We start from the raw sequence: 19954 nt of genomic DNA, 5'->3' as shown, positions 1-19954 counted from the left end.
AATGTCCCCAGTATATAAGGATCTGAGAAGTGTTAGCCTATATATTTCCTCCTGTAGAAACAGGAGAGAGAATATTAGTGGCTGGTTGACATCACTTATAGTGATGTGGTCTAATTTAATGCCTGTCAATCCTTTCAACCATGACCCAGAATATAAAATACATTTACACTGCTACTCTCTATACGTATACTGACCTGTAACTGAAAAAAAAGTCCTGACCCAGCACTTGGATATTTTCTTTTCCTTTCTATTACATATAATGAGAGATGGCTGGTCAAGACTCACTAAATTGATTTCATGATCTATTAGTGGGCCTCACCGTACAGCTTGAAAAACACTGATCTAAACGAATAGCTTGGTTCTATAAAAAATGTACAGCGCGTGTGGGTTTTTAGCCTTTGGAACAAGAGACAATGGATTATTTCATTTTTGGAGGTTTTTTTTTTAACGTTTATTCATTTCTGAGAGACAGAGAGAGACAGAGTGCGAACGGGGGAGGGGCAGAGAGAGAGGGAGACACAGAATCGGAAGCAGGCTCCAGGCTCCTAGCTGTCAGCACAGAGCCCGATGTAGGGCTCGAACCCACGAACCGTGAGATCATGACCTGAGCAAAAGTCAGATGCTTAACCTACTGAGCTACCCAGGTGCCCAGGATTATTTCATTTTTTAAAAGCAAACTCCCAAGCTCCCATTCTCTAGAGACTGTTAAAAATTTAATCTTGGTCATCATTGTGGTTCTTTCCCCCGACGCTGTCAGGGTCCTGCAAAGGTCCTGCGGTCTCACGCAGACCAGCATTGGGGAAGACCTGCTGTTCTTAGGTCTAGGCTCTTACAGCCCTTAAAGGCTGGGTGAAGCCATGACTTCTGTGACAAGCCAGCCCGGGACAGACTTACTGGCGCTGGGACCCTGGGACCCCTGGCACCCCCCTCCTGATGTCAGGTAAGCCACTCCCCTCAGGTTCTGCCCCCATGTGGGATTCTGAAATGCAGGAGGTCCCTCTCCTCCTGGGCTCACTCTTCACTTCCTCCAAAACTAGGAGAATCTTCTTCCAAGCTATGCTCACTTCTGTCCTCTTCAGTATCCAAGCGATGTCAGAGCCTCTCCCTCATCTGGGACCTAGACTCTGCTGCTTATCTCTGCCCTGCCACCCTGGAAGCCCAGGTCTCCTGGAATCAAATCCTCCTGTGCCTTCAATGCCCACAGAGAGGACTGCCAGGGTGGAGTAGGGTGGTAGAAAAAACCCTAATCTGGCAGCTAAGATTGTAGACGCCTCTCTGGAGTTTGCCTCTGTAGTGTGGTCCTGCAGGGATTTGTACAGAACCTAGCACAGAGTGGTGCTCAACAAATGTCTGTGAAATGAATGAATCAATGGTTTGGGGCGAGTCATTTGACCTCTCTGGGCTTCAGTTTCTTCGCATTTCTGCCTTCAGCTCAAGGTGAAGGTTGGTGTAGATGGTTCATGGGGCGCATTGTTCAGCTGGGATGTACCAGGGAAAGCAGAGTCAGAACCCCTGGCTCCTCTCCATACCCAGAGTGGGAAAACAGGGATAACTGAACGTAGTCACATTTGGTCTTACTGAAGAGAAGAACATGCATTGTTTCTCCATCCACGTGGTGCGATTTACTGTGCTTAGGTCTAAGCTCATGTGCTTAAAAAAAAAAAAAAAGAGCCGCTTTTCAAGGCATTCGCTTAAGGCGTAAATAGATTTAGCGATTTCTTTCCATCTCTGTATTTCTCTTTGTAAGGGAGTCGAGAATTAAAGAAGTTTTCTTAAGCCCATTCCTCTGCTCCCCAGCTCTCTCTCCTCCACTGCCCACCTGACAAGCAGCCCACCCTGGAGGCGTGCACACCAATGTGACGCCAGCACCACCTGCCCCAGAATCCACAAAACCTTTGAAATGTATGGACCAATTTACAGAAAATGTACTTGTGTGAGAGCTGGAAGCCTACTAATTGGCCACCAGTTTGCCCTAGACCCAAGCTTACAAATACCCCCAAAATGTAGACAGGCTTGGATGATGAAGATGGTGATAGGGGTGCCTGGCTGGCTCAGCCAGTAAAGTATGTGACTCTTGATCTCCTGATCATGAGTTCAAGCCCTCCATCAGGCATGGAGCCTACTTAAAAAATAAATAAATAAGCTTAAAAAAAAGAGAGACAGAAGATGTTTCTTTTCTTTTTTAAAATTTTTTTTAATGTTTATTTATTTTTGAGAGAGAGATAGAGTGCGAGTGGGGGAGGTGCTGAGAGAGAGGGAGACACAGAATCCGAAGCAAGCTCCAAGCTCTGCTGGGCTGTCAGCACAGAGCCCAATGTGGGGCTCGAACTTACCAACTGTGAGATCATGACCTGAGCTGAAGTTGGACACTTAACCGACTGAGCCACCCAGGTGCCCCAAAGGTGTTTATTTGCCCATGCCTTCTGTATTTGATGCAGGGAAGTTTATAAAGTGGTTATATTCTGCCCTGATTCTTCTCTTTTCTTTTTACGAACTCTATGGTTTTAATCATTTATGACCCTATCTAAATTAATATACCTGGAAAATTCTATTAACCCTGTGTTCCTTTATGTTTTTATAATTATACCTTGTGTATATGTCTATTGATGTAATTATCATTTGTGCTAAAATTAGCTATTTACGTATCTATCTTCCTAACTAAGGAGATCCTCCTTAGCATAGGAATTGTGCCTTTTCATGCTTGTATCAACTTACTATTTAACAAGGAGCCAACACGCAGCACATGACCAATAAATGTTTGTAAAACGAATTGAATGTAAACATTTAACCCAGGGTCAGTTAGTCTGTAACACAGCTGACATTCTCAGCTCTGTGACCATAACAGACATCACTAGTTGATCACTGATCACAGTGATCTTTCCCACTACCCTGGGACATAACCACTAGTCTTTGTCTCGACAGGGCACTGTAGGCGGTAGCTATGAATAGATCAAGGTTGGCATGCAACAGGAAATCCGTCACCTAATGTTACCCTTGCTGTAAGCCGCATTAGCTGACGCAAGACAAGACCTGGGTCAGGGCCAGTGTTCATCAGTGTGCCTGGTATGACCCACTGATTATTTACAGCTTGCATCAGTTCTTACTAATTAATGCCCATGCCACCCCTGTGGTTAAGTATTTTGAGTATAATGCTTGGATCAGACAATCATTGTCCCACACATTATCATCCCACAACCTCAGGTTCTTCTCTTCGAGAATTCAGATCTCTCTGATTCATCCAGGTCTGATAGGGGAAACACTGCCCAGTTTCCCAGTGCCAGGAAGCGCTGTTCCTGCTTCCTACCCAAGGCACTTTTCTACAAATGGGGGTCATTCTCATCCCTGCAGCACTTTAGATGAGAGATACTGCCTGCCTGATGTGTTTAAGTAGTGAAGCTCCCAGACATTCCTTAGTCCACAGTGGCCTTGAGAGTGGCGATCTTGACACCTTCTTTCCCGGTGACCTTCCTGCTCTGTACTCGGTACAACTGTTGTTGGTTCTCACAGCACTCCCCAGGGAGCCTTGGTCAGACATTGATTATGCCAGGGAGCTCAGAAGCGTCACTGCTGCTGATACTGCCCTTTAGTCTTGCCCCTAATCCCCCCCTAGTCTCCCTTGCTGAGGTTAATCTCCTACTTCCCACAGCTAACGCAGCTGTCTCCCTTGCTGTGACACAGAGAATTTGCTTCACGCTAGTGTTGTTGTGTAATCGGATTTCAATGATACTGTCTTTGTGTTCTGTCACTTTGTGGTCCAGAAAAATATTCCTGCAACCACAGATCCTCTTTTTGGAGACAGAGATAAGACATTGTACTGGACACTTCTTGTGCGTCACTGCAAGGTCCCTTGATTTACCTGACCCTCATTCCAGCCACTGTGACCAGTTCTCATGGCTCCAACTAGTTTCATGTGGGTGCCGCCTGCAAGCATCTTGTCTCAGACGCAGGCTGTATAGTCTCTTGCTTACTGTCCTGGGGCTTCCCTGTTGACCCCTTGGTGTAGAACTCAGAAATGTTCAGTGTCATGCTGCAACCTGACAGCATGAGGATTCAGTGCCCGAAGGGCATACCTTTGACCAACGTGAGCTGGGAACCAAAAAACAAAAAAAAAGGTTCTCCTTTCTTACAAAAGGTCCTGAGATAGTATAAAATCTTCCAGACGATAATTATGTTTATATATGACTATTCAATCTGCCTTGTATATAAAAAGAGTCTCTCCTCTCTTTCTCTTTACAAAATACAAAAAATATTTCAAAATGTATCATAGATCTAAATGAAAGAACTAAAGCTAGGAAACTTCTAGAAAGACTTATAGGGGAAATTATGCAGAGTCTTCTTAGAAAAGATAAAGAGGTATTACGTATGATACCGAAAATACGATATATTAAAGAAAAAAATTGGTACACAAAAATTCACCAAGATAAAAAAGACACCTTCATAATGACAAAAACAAGCCACAGACTAGGAGATAGTTTTTGTGGATTATATGTCTGGCAGAAAGTGTGTCCAGAATATATAAAGAACTTTTACGTCAACACTACTACAAGAAACCAAATTTTTTAAAAAGAATGAAATATTTGACTAGTCAACAAAAATGATATATGAATGATTAATAAATACATGAAAAGACACTCAACATCCTTAAGGAAATGAAATTACGAAAAAACTAAGATACTACTATGTACCCACTGAAATGGGTACATAGTATCACTAAAACAAACAATAACAAGTGTAATGAGGACATGGAGGAACTGAGACCCTATTATATTCGGGTCAAATGTAAAGTAATAGGAGTCACTCTGGAAATCATTTTGGAAATTGATTACAGATACGCTTACCATACGATCTGGCGATTCCACTCCTAGGAAAATGAAAAACTCCAAGAATAATGCAAACCTATGTCCCTACAAAGACTTGTACTCCTTTTGGGACTCTTCATGGTAGCGTTATTCATAATGGCCCCACAGTGGAAGCAAACCGGAAGCCCCTCAGCTCAGGAATGGTTAAACAGAATGTGGGATACATCTAGACAATGGAAGAGTCCTTAGCAATTAAACAAACAAAACTCGCTATACATGCAACAAGGATGAAGCTCAGAAACGTTCTACTAAGTGAAAGACGCTACACACAAAAGACTGTGTATGTTTCCATTAAATGAAATTTCTGGTTTTTTTTTTTAAGTTTATTTATTTTGAGAGAAAGAGAGAGAGCTCAAGCAGGGGAGGGGCAGAGAGAGAGGGAGAGAGAGGATCCCAAGTGGGCTCCACGCTGCCAGCACAGGGCCTGAAGCAGGGCTCGTACTCACAAACGGCGAGATCATGACCAAAGCTGAAACCAAGAGTTGGACGCTTAACTGAGCCACCCAGGTGCTTTACATGAAATTTCTAAAACAATCAAACTCTCCCATAGACAGAAAGCAGCTCAGTGGTTGTCTGAAACAGGTAGAGGGATGTAGAGTGGGGGGGGGGGAGGGGTTGCTTTTATGGTTTGTGCTGCTGTGTCTTATTTAAGAAATCTTTGCCAAACTAAAGGCCACTATGATTTTTTCCTATATTTCCTCCTAGAGGTTTTATAGTTTTAGTTCTTTCATTTGGGTCTCTGATCCATTTAATTCATGTCTGTGGTGTTTCAGCACCATTTGTTGAAAAGACTTGTTTTTCTCTACTGAATTGCCTTTGTGCTTTGGTCAAAAATCAATTTCCTTGTTGGGATGAACACTGGTGTTGTATGTAAGCCAATTTGACAATAAATTATATTAAAAAAATCAATCTCCTGTTGTATATATGTGGCTTTCTCTCTGGATTCTGTTCTGTTCCACTGATCCATTTCTCTTGATTATACTCTCTTGATTATTACTGATTTATAACAAGCTTTGAAATCAAGCAGTGTAGATCAGGTACTATAAATCTTCCAACTTTTTTTTTTTTTTAATTTTTTCTTTTTTAACGTTTATTTATTTTTGGGACAGAGAGAGACAGAGCATGAACGGGGGAGGGGCAGAGAGAGAGGGAGACACAGAATCGGAAGCAGGCTCCAGGCTCTGAGCCATCAGCCCAGAGCCCGACGCGGGGCTCGAACTCACGAACCGTGAGATCGTGACCTGAGCTGAAGTCGGACGCTCAACCGACTGAGCCACCCGGGCGCCCCCCCAACCTTTTTTAAAAAGTTATTTTGGCTGTTTTAGGTCCTTTTCATATTCATATACATTTCATAATAAGCTTATCAATCTGTACCCAAAAAAATTCCTAAAGAAAGTTTGTTATGATGTGTTGAATCTATAGGTCAATTTGGGGATCAGTGCCCTATAATTTAGTAATCAAATTGCTTAAAACCAACAGTTAAAAGAATCTTATAAGCAGACATAGAAAAAGGATGCATTACACAGTGACAAAGACGAGAATGACAGCAGGATAACTACTCATTAGTAAAAATGCAAGCCACGAAGAGCAGAGTCAGAGTCCAATAGACGAATGTGATCTATTTACATTTATGTAGTGTACTGATACATTGGATTTTTTTCTGTCATCTTCGTCTGTATTTTCCATTTACTGTGCTCTCTTCCCTCCCCTTGACCTCTACCTCATTAGTCAGTCTTCTTGCCTCATTATTATTTACAGTAAATGCTGATTAAAATTACCAATGTATTTGCCATATGCTTCTTGCACACCACTAAAATCCATTCTTCCTATAGTGCATTTTAACCAGTTATTTCAGGGAAGTCTGGTAAGTAGTAAACCTGCTTGTCGGAAAACGTTTTTATTTTGCTCTCCATCTCGAGTGATGGCGTCACTGGGATAGAATTCTAGGGAGACAGTTTTTTTTTTTTCCCCTCAGAACTTTGAAATATTGATCTATCGTCATTTGACTTCTGTTGTTATGTCTTCTCCAGTATGATTGTCATTCTTTGATGAATAATCTGGTGGCTCCCAAGACTTTTTTTTCTTTGTTTTTGATGATTTGCTATTTCGTTACAATATGGTTAGTTGGGATTATGTTTTTATTTTTCCTGTTTGTGTCCTGATAATGTTTCTTTCTTTCTTTTTTATTATTGGTATTACTATTTTTTTTTGAAAGAGAGAGAGAAAGCACGAGCAGGGGAAGGGGCAGAAGGAGGGAGAGAATCTTAAGGAGGTTCCATGCTGAGTGCGGAGCTCCACGATGCAGCTTGATTCCACGACCCTGCAATCATGACCTGAGCCGACATCAAGAGTCAGCGGCTCAACCAAATGAGCCACGTAGGCAACCCCTGATATGTTCCTCTAATCCAAAGACGGATTCCTTTTTTAATTCAGGGAGTTTTCAGCCTTTAACTTTTCAAATACCTCCAACCCCTCTATTTTTTTTCTGTTGATTTCTTTTGTAGTTTTTACCAGAGATATTTTGGGATTTTTCATTTTGTCCTTTATGTATTTTAGCCTCTCTTTTCTATTTTCATCCAATGTTACAGATTTTTAAAAAATGTTTATTTATTTATTTTGAGAGAGAGAGAGAGAATGCAAGTAGGGGAGGGGCAGAGAGAGAGGGAGAGAGCGAATCCCAAGCAAGGTCTGTGCCATCGGCATGGAGCCCGATGCACGGCTCGAACTCATGAACCATGAGATCATGACCTAAGCCAAGGCCAACAGTCAGGTGCTTAACAAACTGAGCCACCCAGGAGCCCCATGAACCTTAATTACTCTCTAAAGGCCCTGGCTTTAGTTTCAACCACACCAGGGGCTAGAGCTTCTGCATATGAATTGTGGGGGGGCATATTTCAGTTCATCACAAGGGGTAAAGAAATGTCTCTATAGAACAGATTTACAGGGCCCTTCTATGTGTTTCTAGTGGTTTCACCCACTTCAGAATTTTTAGATTAATTTCTTAGCATGAGGGTTGTCCTACCATATCCAGATTATAAATTCAGACCTCACACGTCTATTTTCATACATTGTGGGCGGCTCTTTTGGCCCAAGGACCAGAGTAGGTGGCAATCTTGTTTCTTCTTAAAGCAAGTAGGAGGAGTTTTTCTACTCATAAGTTCATGAAAGAAATGAAAATTTGAGATTCCTGACATTATTCAAGACTGTTCTTTCCCCATGGTCCTGGAACAAACTCTCCTGTCCCAGTAAATGTGTTAAAACTTTAACTTCCAGTTGATAAGACATTCATGTGGGTCTGATACCCCCAGGCCATGCTGCTTCTGCTCTTAATTACCACTCTGGCTTTGGTTTCCTTTATATATTGGACCAGTTTTGGACAAGTTCCCTAAATCATGTAGGGTGGGGTACCCATTTAAGTCTATTCTCCAGGGGATTACATATCTTTAGAGAAAGATGGTGGGAGAGGGCGGTGAATCTCTTCCACGTTCACTTAGTCCATTATATTGACCAAAAATCGTAATTCTGGAAGGCCCTACTTCACTAGTTCCCTTTAATGGCCAGTAACAATCCTTTAATTTCAAAGCTTACGCTATTTTATACCGTACTACTTCTCTGTTTCCTAATTGACACATTTTAAATCTGAGCTTATAAAAGATTATCAGTGGATCAATGGTCACATTTTTCATGATTATAATTTTACATTCGATCTAATTCTTTTTGAGAAGATCTATCAGGTTCTTCGCTCTACTCGCCTTCTTTGGGCAAATGGATTTCCCCCCCACGCCCCCATCAATGACCTTAAAATTACAAACCCAACAAAAATAATTGCCACCAGAAGAAAGTCTTTCTTCCCTCTGTGGCCATAAAAACGTGACCGCCATGTTTCCATAAAAAAGGAAGGAATATACACCAAACCTTGCATATTTTCTCTGAGGTGATTTCATAGGTCAAAAGCATCCCGAAATGTTTTGGCAAAGCATAGCTACAATGAGACTGCACATGCTAACAAACCTCCAACTCACATTTCCTTTCTTTTCTGGGTAGACTCTCAGTGAAGTCTCCAGGGGACTCAGTACTGACAGCAGCCAGGAGCTGATCATGATGGAAAAGCCACTCCCAATTGGATTTACATAATAGACACTTCACAATAGAGGAAGAGATAACAATAATTACAAAAATAGGAAAAAGGCCAAGAGCTAATGGATTTCCCAGCTCCCATGTTTAGCAACCCGGGTAGGACTATGTTTTAAGAAATCTGATTCCACGCAACCTAACGTTCTGTTGATTTCAACATCTGGGGTCTCCTCAGTTTGTTCTGATCAGTTCCTTCGGAGGAAAAAAAAAAAAGGAAAAGACAACATTTCCTCCTGTGAAAATTACTTAAACTGGAAAAGGTTCTTTCAGAAACTAAGAAAGATTCTACTGCTTACAGACTTAGCATAACAAACATCCATTCCTTTCATGGAAAGCTGTCGGAAAATTATGGCCTTAAAGTTCTTCTAATCATAGCCAGAAGTAACAAAAATGCCGTAGGTGAACTTGAATATGAATACAGACTGTGCTTTTATAAGGTTCTGTGCACTTCTCTTATATTCTTCAGTCAGCTCTTTCCACAAAAGAATTGGAGAGTCCACTGTTCCCCTTGGACCGAATCTCTAACTCCACCTGTGTGTCTCCATCATCCTGTCACAGAACAATAAGAAGGTTAATGAGTGTTTTTGATGACTAGGGTGGATGGCAAAAGTCCTAGCTCAATCTCAGGTCTCCTGTATCACCTTTCCTTACCCTCTCCAAGTTTATTCACTTGTCTTTAAATAGTCTAACAAAAATACTAGCCAGCTCATTAGCCAAAGAGCTAATGTTGGGGAAAAGCCAATCCCATACAAGATATAATGAAACAGATGGTTGGGGGGGGGGTGCCTGGGTGGCTCAGTCGGTTAAGCGTCCAACTTTGGCTCAGGTCATGATCTCGCAGTTTGTGAGTTTGAGCCCTGCATCGGGCTCTCTGCTGACAGCTCAGAGCCTGGAGCCTGCTTTGGATTCTGTGTCTCCCTCTTTCTCTGACCCTTCCCTGCTCATGCTCTGTGTCTCTCTGTCTCAATAATAAATAAACATTAAAAAATTTAAAAAAAAGATATAATGAAGCAGAATTCACTGAAGTCTGAAAGCCCTTGACGTCAACAGGTGCACAAGAGCTGTCACAGAGGATTAGCAGCTATGAGGTTTAGGGCACTGGGCACTAATCTGGGATTCTAGAAACTTGGGCTGTAACCAAAGATAATACATGTCTCACCCTATGCTAGTTAAAATGCTTTTAAGCAGCACAGATACAGAGGCATCTGCAAAATGAGGGCATCCAGCCATCTGTTACCATTCCTGATCCCCTGAATACAATCTTCTTGTGAGCTCCCCTGAAGCTATACAATCGGGCAGCCTGCATCAAAGGGGTGAGGCTGGGAGAAAGAAGGGAGCAAAGAAAAATGGTTTCCAGAGTGGAAACATCTGCGCATGTGCAATGAATATTTGGGGCAATTTTATATAAAGGAAGATAATACCCTGTATGCTTCATTTTCCTAAAGAGGGAGGCCAAATATATTATTGGTCTAGATATGTTTCATCTGCTTTTGGCCCTAAGTCACTAATTCATTTATTCATCTGTCCAATTACCTTTGCAGCCAATATTTATTGAATGTCATGTTCCATTCCAGGTGCTGGGGAGGTAGATATAGACATTAATGATATTCGAATAAAATGCTATAATGAAAAATAAAGCAAGATAAAGGGGGCAGCGAATAATAAGGACTATAACCCCAAATAAAGGGATAGCTTTTATTTGGAGGAACGTAATGTAGACGATAGATTTGCATAATGGCTGTTAGAAAAATGCTGTGTTTTTTGATACTCAAGTGTTTTTTGGTTTTGTTTTTGGTACTCAACCTGTTTTGTTTTCCAGATTGACTTACATCATTTATTACATTTTGGTCCTACACAAGTCCACAAAGATAATTTATATATCCTTCCAAAAGTAGGCTTACAAATCGAGTTATAATGTATTATTATCCTATTTGAGATCATTAAAACTAAAAAATGAAATGCTATTCTGATTTCTTGACAAGGGCCAATGTTTGAAAAGCAATATAATCACTGTCCTAACTGTATCACTCTAGTTTTCTCATGTCAGCGAATTAAGATCTTTAAAAAAAAAATTCCAGGGGCGCCTGGGTGGCGCAGTCGGTTGAGCGTCCGACTTCAGCCAGGTCACGATCTCACGGTCCGTGAGTTCGAGCCCCGCGTCGGGCTCTGGGCTGATGGCTCAGAGCCTGGAGCCTGTTTCCGATTCTGTGTTTCCCTCTCTCTCTGCCCCTCCCCCGTTCATGCTCTGTCTCTCTCTGTCCCAAAAATAAATAAATGTTGAAAAAAAAAATTAAAAAAAAAAATTCCAGTATAGTTAACATACTGTGTTGTATTCGTTTCAGGTATGGTGCTCAACTTTTGAATCTTTCATTCCAATAATCATTCTATAAAAGAACCAGTTTCTTCTATGATTAAAAAAACACACTATTTTCCAGGATAGTATATTTATATGTAAAGGTGTATATTATGTCAACTCTTAATTTTTTTAATTTTTAAAACATTTTAAAAAGTAGGCTTCACATCCAGCATGGAGCCCAACATGGGGCTTGAATTCACAACCCTGAGAACTAAGACCTGAGCTGAGATCAAGAGTCAGATGCTTAACTGATGAGCCACCCAGGTGACCTTGTCAGCTGTTAATTACACAGTTAACTTCCAAGATGTCATAGGTTGGGTTTTCTAGCAACAGATGCCAAGATGGAGTTTGACGTGCATGGTATTTTTTGGAGATTAAGATCTGCAGGAAGGCAGTGAAGGAAGAGGGGTTTCTTCAAGGGAAAGATCAATTTACAATGCAGGCCAACAATGGGAATCCTCTGGAGGGCTCTGGAACAGAAATGGCCTGTCAGAGTGGTCCCATGTCGGGCTGAAATAGCTGGACCTTTGTCTCCTACCACAACAGGTCAACAGATATGGGTCCGCCAGGAAGAGCATGTTCTTGGGCAAGTCAGCTCTCGGCAACTGAGGCAAGAAGAAACTGGGGATTCTCTTCTGACAGCTGATACAAGCCCTCCCTTGAAAGGGTTACAGGCACTGCATCTCTATGCCCACCACCCAAAGGTATCTATATACTTGCAGGCAAACTGGGAGAGGTATTTGCAACACGATAATGGGCAAAAAGTGACTAAGTTTGATAATTACGAACGCTGTTGCTATAAACATCCATCTGCAGGTTTGTGTGTGGACATACGTTTTCAACTCCTCGAGTAAACACCAAGGAGTGCTATTGCTGAATCCTATGGTAAGAGTCTGTTTAGTTCTGTAAGAAATCCCAAACCGTTTTCCAAAGCGGCCGTGCCATTTTGCATTCCCACCAGCAATGAACGAGAGTTCCTGTTGCTCCACATCTCCGCCAGCAGCTGGCGTTGTCAGTGTCCTGGATCTTGAGCCATTCTAATAGGTGTGTGGTAAGTTAATTACTTTCAAATTCGGTTTTTTTTTTTATGAAGCTCTCTGCTCACAAATTTGAAAGACGTCCTAATTATGAGTCTCTGAGTAACGAAGAACAGAAAAAATTAAACTGTTTCAATATAATCGGTTTCTGAGTGACACTACCAGGTCTACCTTGACCAAAATAAGTCAAAGATTTATGTTTCTATTGCTTCAAGAGCTGCTTTTTAAAATTATTTTTGATAAATGATAGAAACAAAATACCAAACCAAAGGATAAGAAAATACCATTTAATTTTGCTATCGATAAACAAATATTTGTGTGCTGAGATTGTTTTCAATTCAAGCGCTAAAATAATTCTGCAGCTGCTTTTCAAATTGCTAGCTAATAAAAAGAAGGTGCTTTTGGTATAGATTAGGTAGAAGTAGTTTTAAATCCTTCATGTTTAGTTTTTGAAAAGATATGTTAATTTGACAGAGGTCTTCGGGGGTGCAAAGTAGTATCTGAAATGTACAAAAGCCTAGCAAGGTATAGTTCTAGTGGGGTTGTGGAATTCTGGGGACCATGGGTCGACCTGACGCAGGAGTGGGATGGGGGACCTGACACCAACCTGGGTCTTGAAGGAGGAAAAGAATCCTTCGTTTTCTTTCTATGGCAGCACAGATAGTAGAGGATAAAATCCAGGATTTTGGATTCTTGTTCCCCTTTACTGACTTCTACACTGAACATGAAAAGGTTACTTGTAGAACTTTAAAAGCATCTCTGGTATTCCTTAGGGGGGAAAAATTACTCTTTTCTAGATTTTTTTCCCCCCTAAATAGGGCAGATCTGCAAAGATGGAAAGACAAGGAAATACTAAAAATAACTTTCCCCAATTAGTGGTAGCCAAACACATATGGGAAGACGGAAATAGCTTTCGATGGCCCAAAGCAAAACTGTGATGCAAATGAACTCCCCAAGTGCAGGGAGTAATTAGAAACAGCCACGAAAATGTACTCAGGATGCCGTGGGAACAGTTGCCAAATGTGGAGGGCGGTGATGATGGTCTTGCAACTTCTTGGAACCTGTAGACATTGAGGGACTGGCTCTGAGGACGTTTATTCCTGTTATTTTCCACAAAGGCGTGGGTGCTGGGCTCCTTCTTGGAAAGTCAGAAATTCCGGATCTTCTAAACAAAAATTCTAGGGGGGGGGGGTGTGATCTGAATTGCACATTTCGAGAAGCCCAGAGGCAAATGGCTCTGTTGTTGCTTCTCAGCTGGCAGGGATTTTGTTTTTGACTCTGGCACGTGGAGAAGAGCCACCTGTGGGCCGTGGGCAGCGGTGAGAGGGCACGAGAGACTGCCAAGATCAGCATCACTCTGGGCTTTGGCCCAACTGACCAGCTGGTTTCCCTGCCTTGGCGAATGGGGCTGCCACTCAGCCAGCTGGCCGGGGCTCCTGCCAGGGCCACCTCCCTGGGGTGGGGAGGGTCAACAGCTAAGACCACAGGGGCTGCCAGACCCACCATGATGGGGCCACAGGGAGCCTGATCTGACCTGAAGGGCAGCTCCACCAGGCACCTGCCAATTTCCCTTTTCATTGGCTTCCAGGTCCGTTAACGATCCCAGATATTCAAATTCTCTTCCTATTCCCTATTCTCAGTGCAGGTATTCAATGAGATGATGAGAGCAGTGGTTGATAAAAGACTACATTTCCTTGTACTGGTCAGCAGCCAATGCCCGAGTCCCGAAGTGCCCACTTTCCATTGGGTACCTCTCCAGGGCCCCCTGGTCCTCCTCAGAGTCCGAGGGGTGAAGGGTTCGTGCCTGGCATGGCATGGCATGGCCTTCGAGACTGCAGCATCATCTGCAGATTGGCCCGTATCCATCCCACATGGTTGTTCAATGTGAACTCAACCTCTGTGTGCACCTGTTTTTTTTTTTCTTTCTCCCATCAACTCTTAATTTGCTACCCATTACTCCAAATTCTGCTTTCGACCAACCCCCTTACTCTTTTTTTTATGTTTTATTTATTTTTGAGAGAGAGAGAGAGAGAAGGGGGTGAGGGGCAGAGAATGAGGGAGACACAGAATCCGAAGCAGGCTCCAGGCTCTGAGCTGTCAGCACAGAGTCCGATGCGGGGCTCGAACCCACAGACTGTGAGATCATGACCTGAGCCAAAGTCAGACACTTAACTGATTGAGCCACGCAGGCGGCCCCACAACCCCCTTATCCTACACTCCCTCAAATAACCTATGGGTCAGGCTCCTTTCTTCCAGAACCCTGTGCTGCTTTCCTGAACTGAAGAATGGCCCGCCTTCCATCTGGTTCAGTCCTGACAAGTGATGATCGGACAGTGCTCACCTCCCTGTAGAGGAATCTGATCAGGGAAGCAAGCAGGGGGGAGGTGGGGGAGGACTCTGGACATGTCACACAGCCAGCCTGTCACTTACACTGCAGTCCAACTCCCAAGGGTTTTGAGAATTGCTTTCTTGGATGCTTCTGGAAGCATAGGGCTCCCAGCCTGACCTCTTTGTTCTCCCCTCTGCTGATTAGTTTACTAAAAAATGTAAACCAAGCCTCACTGTTCCCAGATGGACCTGCTTTCTGACCGTCTGCAGCTCTCCCTTCCCCTCTGTTGCCTCTCAATTATAAATCCCACTTTGCAACACCTTATTCGTCCCACTCCCTCCCAAGAGCCTATGTGCATGCGGATAACCGACTAAAGGTCTGTGAGTTATTCTGAAGCCACAATCCTCAGGTCTCTCCTTGGGAAACCTGAACTCAAAACTAACAACTGTGGGGCACCTGAGAGGCTCAGTCTGTTAAGCGTCCAACTCTTGGTTTTGGCTCAGGTCATGATTTTGTGGTTCAGGGGTTCGAGCTCCACGCTGACAGTACAGGGCCTGCTTGGGATTCTCTCTCTCTCTGTCTCTCTCTCTCTCTCTCTCTGCCCCTTCCTCTGCTTGTGCCATCTCTCTCTCTCAAAATAAATAAATAAAGTTCAGAACTAACAACCTTGTAGTAACTGAAGCAGTTGCACTTTCGTAAGTTATGTGGATGAACACACGCCTTTCCTGAGTATCACACATGAGAGTCTGTGTGCACAACGATGACATGGGGGGGGTGGGGACAGTGTCCCTTGTGGGGTTTGAGTTTCTGGTTTAGAGAAAGAAGAAATACAACGTACAGGGAGGGGAGGTAAAAATGACACGAAGGAGACAGGCAGGGGTGGTGACAGAGGATGGAGATACCACTTTGGCTGGGGGACTCCAAGGGCACGTGTTGAGAGGACGTCCTAGGGCTGGGGAGGAGGCCAGCTGGGTTTGAATCTCAGCTCTGCTGAGGGCTAACTGGGTGCCCTCATCCTACCTTCGTTTCCCCGACTGTGAGACAAGGGTAATCCTACTACCTCATAGGGCCATCACAAGAATACATGAAATAATGCTCATAAGGCCTCTGGCGCATAGTGAATGGGGAATTAGCAGAAGCTATTGTTGTGTGAGCTTCGTGGGGGAGACAGCATCTGACCTGGCCCTAAAGCCAAGGCGTGTACGGACATACGCCCAGGAGCCTTCATGGTGGAGTTGGGGACTCAGAGACAAACAAGGCACAGTTCCCACCGGCAAAGGGCTTTGAAAGAATTGACAAATCGCATTCTTCGGGGCGGAGAAGACAAGCGATGCCAACCCTTGGTGATGCCGTTTTTAAAGATTAGCTACTAAAGGAAGCTGCTAATGAAAAAGCAAAACGCACGGGAGTTACACTGCAGTGAAGACCGTCAACTCAGGGGACTGAGAGTAATTCACCAGGGCTGCGCTGGAGGAATGACGGATTTTCCCGGTGACGAGCCTTTCTCCCCACGGTGGCTAGGGGGCGGTAGAAGCACGCAAAAGCAGTGAGAACGTTCGCGTCCCTCGTTAGCCGGGCCGCTGACAGGCTGGTCCTGGGCCGAGCTCTGCTCGCCTGCAGTATGCATCCACCACCCCACCAAAACACCCCAAGTGCCCATCTCCTCGTCCCTTCCTGCCTTTTGTCTCCAAACATTTCCTGATGGACTAATAGGTCTCAGGCCTGCGTAGGTGCTAAGGAGCAGAAACGTACGGTAAACTCTACAGAAATACTGAGTCTTCACACACAGCATCAATCGGTTAGGTTGCCACCTATGCGTTTGAGAAACGCTTATCTGTTAAGATGAGGTTTTTTGTTTTTAATTTTTTAAACATGTTTATTCATTTTTGAGAGACGGAGAGACGGAGGGCAAGCAGGGGAGAGGCAAAGAGAGAGGGAGACACAGAATCTGAAGCGGGCTCCGAGCGGTCAGCACAGAGCCTGACTTGGGGCTCGAACCCACGAACTGGGTGATCATGACCTGAGCCGAAGTCGGACGCTTAACCAGCTGAGCCACCCAGGTGCCCCTAGATGAGGTTTTATTTGAACACTTGGAGGCCCCTTTAAAATTCAGACCTGTCTAAACACCGCTCGAAGTTTGGGAGACTATGCTCAACTTGAGGAGGCAAGCCCCAGCTCAGCAGTGAAGCATGGAAAGACTGTGGCTTCACCATCACACGGCCTGGGTTCAGCTCTGAGCTGCACCATGGTCAGCGGCATGACCTCAGACAAGTTATTCAACCTCTCTGAGCCTGGGCATCGACAGCTCTAAAAGGTAATAAATAACTGCACGAATGCTGTATGCGGTATTCAGTAGGTGTTCAATAGGTGTTAGCTCCTCAGCCTCTGCTCTCTAGGAGGAAGGGAAAGGAGGGAAGCGTGGAGCCAACGTGGAGCAACATACTCCACGCGCTTGGCTGCGGACAAGGCCATTGCACGAAAGGCACTTGTCTATACGGACACACCCAGGTAACGTCAGTTAATTCCAATGCTCCGAAACACTTGAAATTGTAGGGGAGAAAATCGAGAGAGTCTGAAGTATGCTTATTAGGAGGCGAGAAGAAGAGTTTAGTCCAACGGATGTGTCTTGAGGGCTCCATCTGTGTGGGGCAGGGGGTCAAAAAAGGGAGGATCAGGACAAGACGAGGTGGGAGTCTGGCCAAGTGCAGAAGCTTCATGAGCAATGATGTGACACCTGAGCAAAGGCGGTGAGGAGAAGAGACAGAGAGGGAGAAGAGCCTCAAAGTGAGGCTGTCTGTTCTCTTGCTTCGCATGGCTTTCCTAATAGTTTGTGTCAGCTGGTTTCCGGGTAATTGGGTTTGATGGCTTAGCCTGGAATTGATTGACATGTGTGCTGAGAGGGGCTCCCGCGAGAATCATGAACTTGATTTGATCATGGTGAATTTTACATGTCATAAAGTGTTTTTATGAACTGCAGCTACCCCGGATGACCTCAGTAACATGTTTATTCTGGGGATGTGAAGTTTGCTGTTAGAACAGGGGTGTGATGTGTAAGAAGGGGCTCGGGTTCAGGACTCTTACACTTGACTATGAGACCAATTTTGCTCCTTATTACTCATGCATCATTAGATATGCACCTGATGACTTCTAAGACAGAACTTGCTGCAGGGTTCCAGGATGGCCCCCCAAATTTCTGTCCCTGGGATGCACGTCCCGGATAATCCCCTCCCCCAAGTGTGGTGGGATCTTTCAGTATGGTGGGATATTGGACCCTGATTAGCTTACATTAGTATGGCAAAGGTGAGGGGATTTTGCTGAAGTAATCAAGGTACCAAGTCAGTCAATGTTGAGTTAATAAAAGGGAGATTATCCTGGGTGGGCCTGACTTAATCAGGCACACTCTTGAAAAGAGGGTCTAGAGGTCAGAGACAGAAGTCAGGAGAATTTTCCTCATGACCTTGAAGAAGCAGACTGCCTTGTTGTGGAGCAGACCGCATACCAGAGAGCGGCCCTCATGGAAGGTCAGCAAAACGGTAGGGACCTAGTGTAACCACCAGAGGGAACTTTAGAGGAGATGAGATCACAGCCCAGCTGACATTGTGACTGCAACCTTGTGAGGCCCCGGGCAGAGGACACACTAAGCCACGCTGGACTCTTTCTCCGCAGAAATGTGTCCATTGAAGCCTCTAAGTTTGTGGTGACTTGTTACCAGGAACGGAACAATAACCCAGAACTTGCATCACCTACTTTACAGAGTTGTTGTGGGGATTAGAGAAGAGGTATGCGAAGCATCTGGCGTGTGGGAGACCACTAATGAATGATAGGTTTTAGTCACATAATTGGAGATTATCCCGTTCTTTTGTTTAGGGAACATAAATTTCTCTTTCTTGAATGGATCTGGTGAGATGCTAAGAAACACTGAGAGGGTTGAATAAATGGTGTGTATAACCTGCACCTAGTGCAGCATCTGGCCAGCAGTAAATTACGTGATAGCGATAATGATGATGATAATGATAATCATGACCCACAATGATGATGACTTTTATCCTGGTGAGAATTTGGCATATTTCTCCATAAAAACACAGATCTCTCCCCGCCCCTTAAAACCACGTTTGACTTGCTTCACTTCAGCAAATTAGCTTTTCTTTCTTTCTTTCTTTCTTTCTTTCTTTCTTTCTTTCTTTCTTTCTTTTTTATTAAAATTTTTTTTTTCAACGTTTATTTATTTTTGGGACAGAGAGAGACAGAGCATGAACGGGCGAGGGGCAGAGAGAGAGGGAGACACAGAATCGGAAACAGGCTCCAGGCCCTGAGCCATCAGCCCAGAGCCCGACGCGGGGCTCGAACTCACGGACCGCGAGATCGTGACCTGGCTGAAGTCGGACGCTTAACCGACTGCGCCACCCAGGCGCCCCTCTTTTCTTTCTTTCTTTCTTTCTTTCTTTCTTTCTTTCTTTCTTAATTTTTAATTTTTCAATTAATTAATTTACTTATTTATTTATTTATTTTTGCAAATTTCTTTTCTTGCAGAAGTACCAGAGACTGAATCATCTGCTGAGTAGACGTGAACCTTAGAAATGATCTGGTCCAGCTTCTTCGGTTTACAAAAACACCGTGTGTATGAAGTAGGTTTTTTTTTTTTCAATGCCACAGAGTCAATTAATAGAATTAATTGATTTATAATTAATTAATAGAATTGACGATTAATAGAATTGACACTTTATAGAGTCAATTAATAGAATCAGGAATAGAATTCAGGTATGTTGATACCAAGGTCATTCCCACAGAATCATGTATTTTTTTCTTTTCTGAAGATCTCCCTCTAGTTAAGACACAGTGCCATTTCAACTCAGCATTCCCTTGTAAAACCTCACCCCGCACGTAATTTATCAGTCGTGAACATTCATTTCCAGCTCTCTCTCCTGAAGAATTTGGTATTGATCTTAATTCACTGAAATAATATTTACCGAGGGGCCTAATATGTGCTATATTTGGAATCAAATTTATTAACCCGTAGCCCCAAGTTACACTAAAATTATACCTCAAGTTCCTTGTAAACCTATTTGCCGTCAAGACCTTATAAGGAGGTGCTGCTGCGATTATCATTTTATAGGTGAAGATACTGGGAAATGAAGAGGTCCGGGGGGTGGTTGCCAGAGAGAAGGGGGGTGGGGGGAGGGGTAAAACGGACACAGGGGGTTAAGAGGTACAGACTTCCAGTTATGCAATAAATAAGTCA

General features: G+C 43.7%; 1 long non-coding RNA gene across 1 annotated transcript; it reads left to right on the top strand.

The window, feature by feature from the left end:
- The first annotated feature begins 11901 nt into the window (after nt 1-11901).
- Nucleotides 11902-19332, top strand: LOC116738399. The gene is made up of 3 exons (XR_004344293.1): nt 11902-12053; nt 12166-12234; nt 19246-19332. It is a non-coding gene; the product is annotated as an uncharacterized LOC116738399 (long non-coding RNA).
- The last annotated feature ends 622 nt before the right edge of the window (nt 19333-19954 follow it).

This window comes from Lynx canadensis, chromosome D3, assembly GCF_007474595.2.
Source record: "Lynx canadensis isolate LIC74 chromosome D3, mLynCan4.pri.v2, whole genome shotgun sequence".
Lineage (NCBI taxonomy): Eukaryota > Metazoa > Chordata > Mammalia > Carnivora > Felidae > Lynx > Lynx canadensis.
Note: the sequence above shows the minus strand (reverse complement) of the source record. Positions and strands in the feature narration are given on the sequence as shown.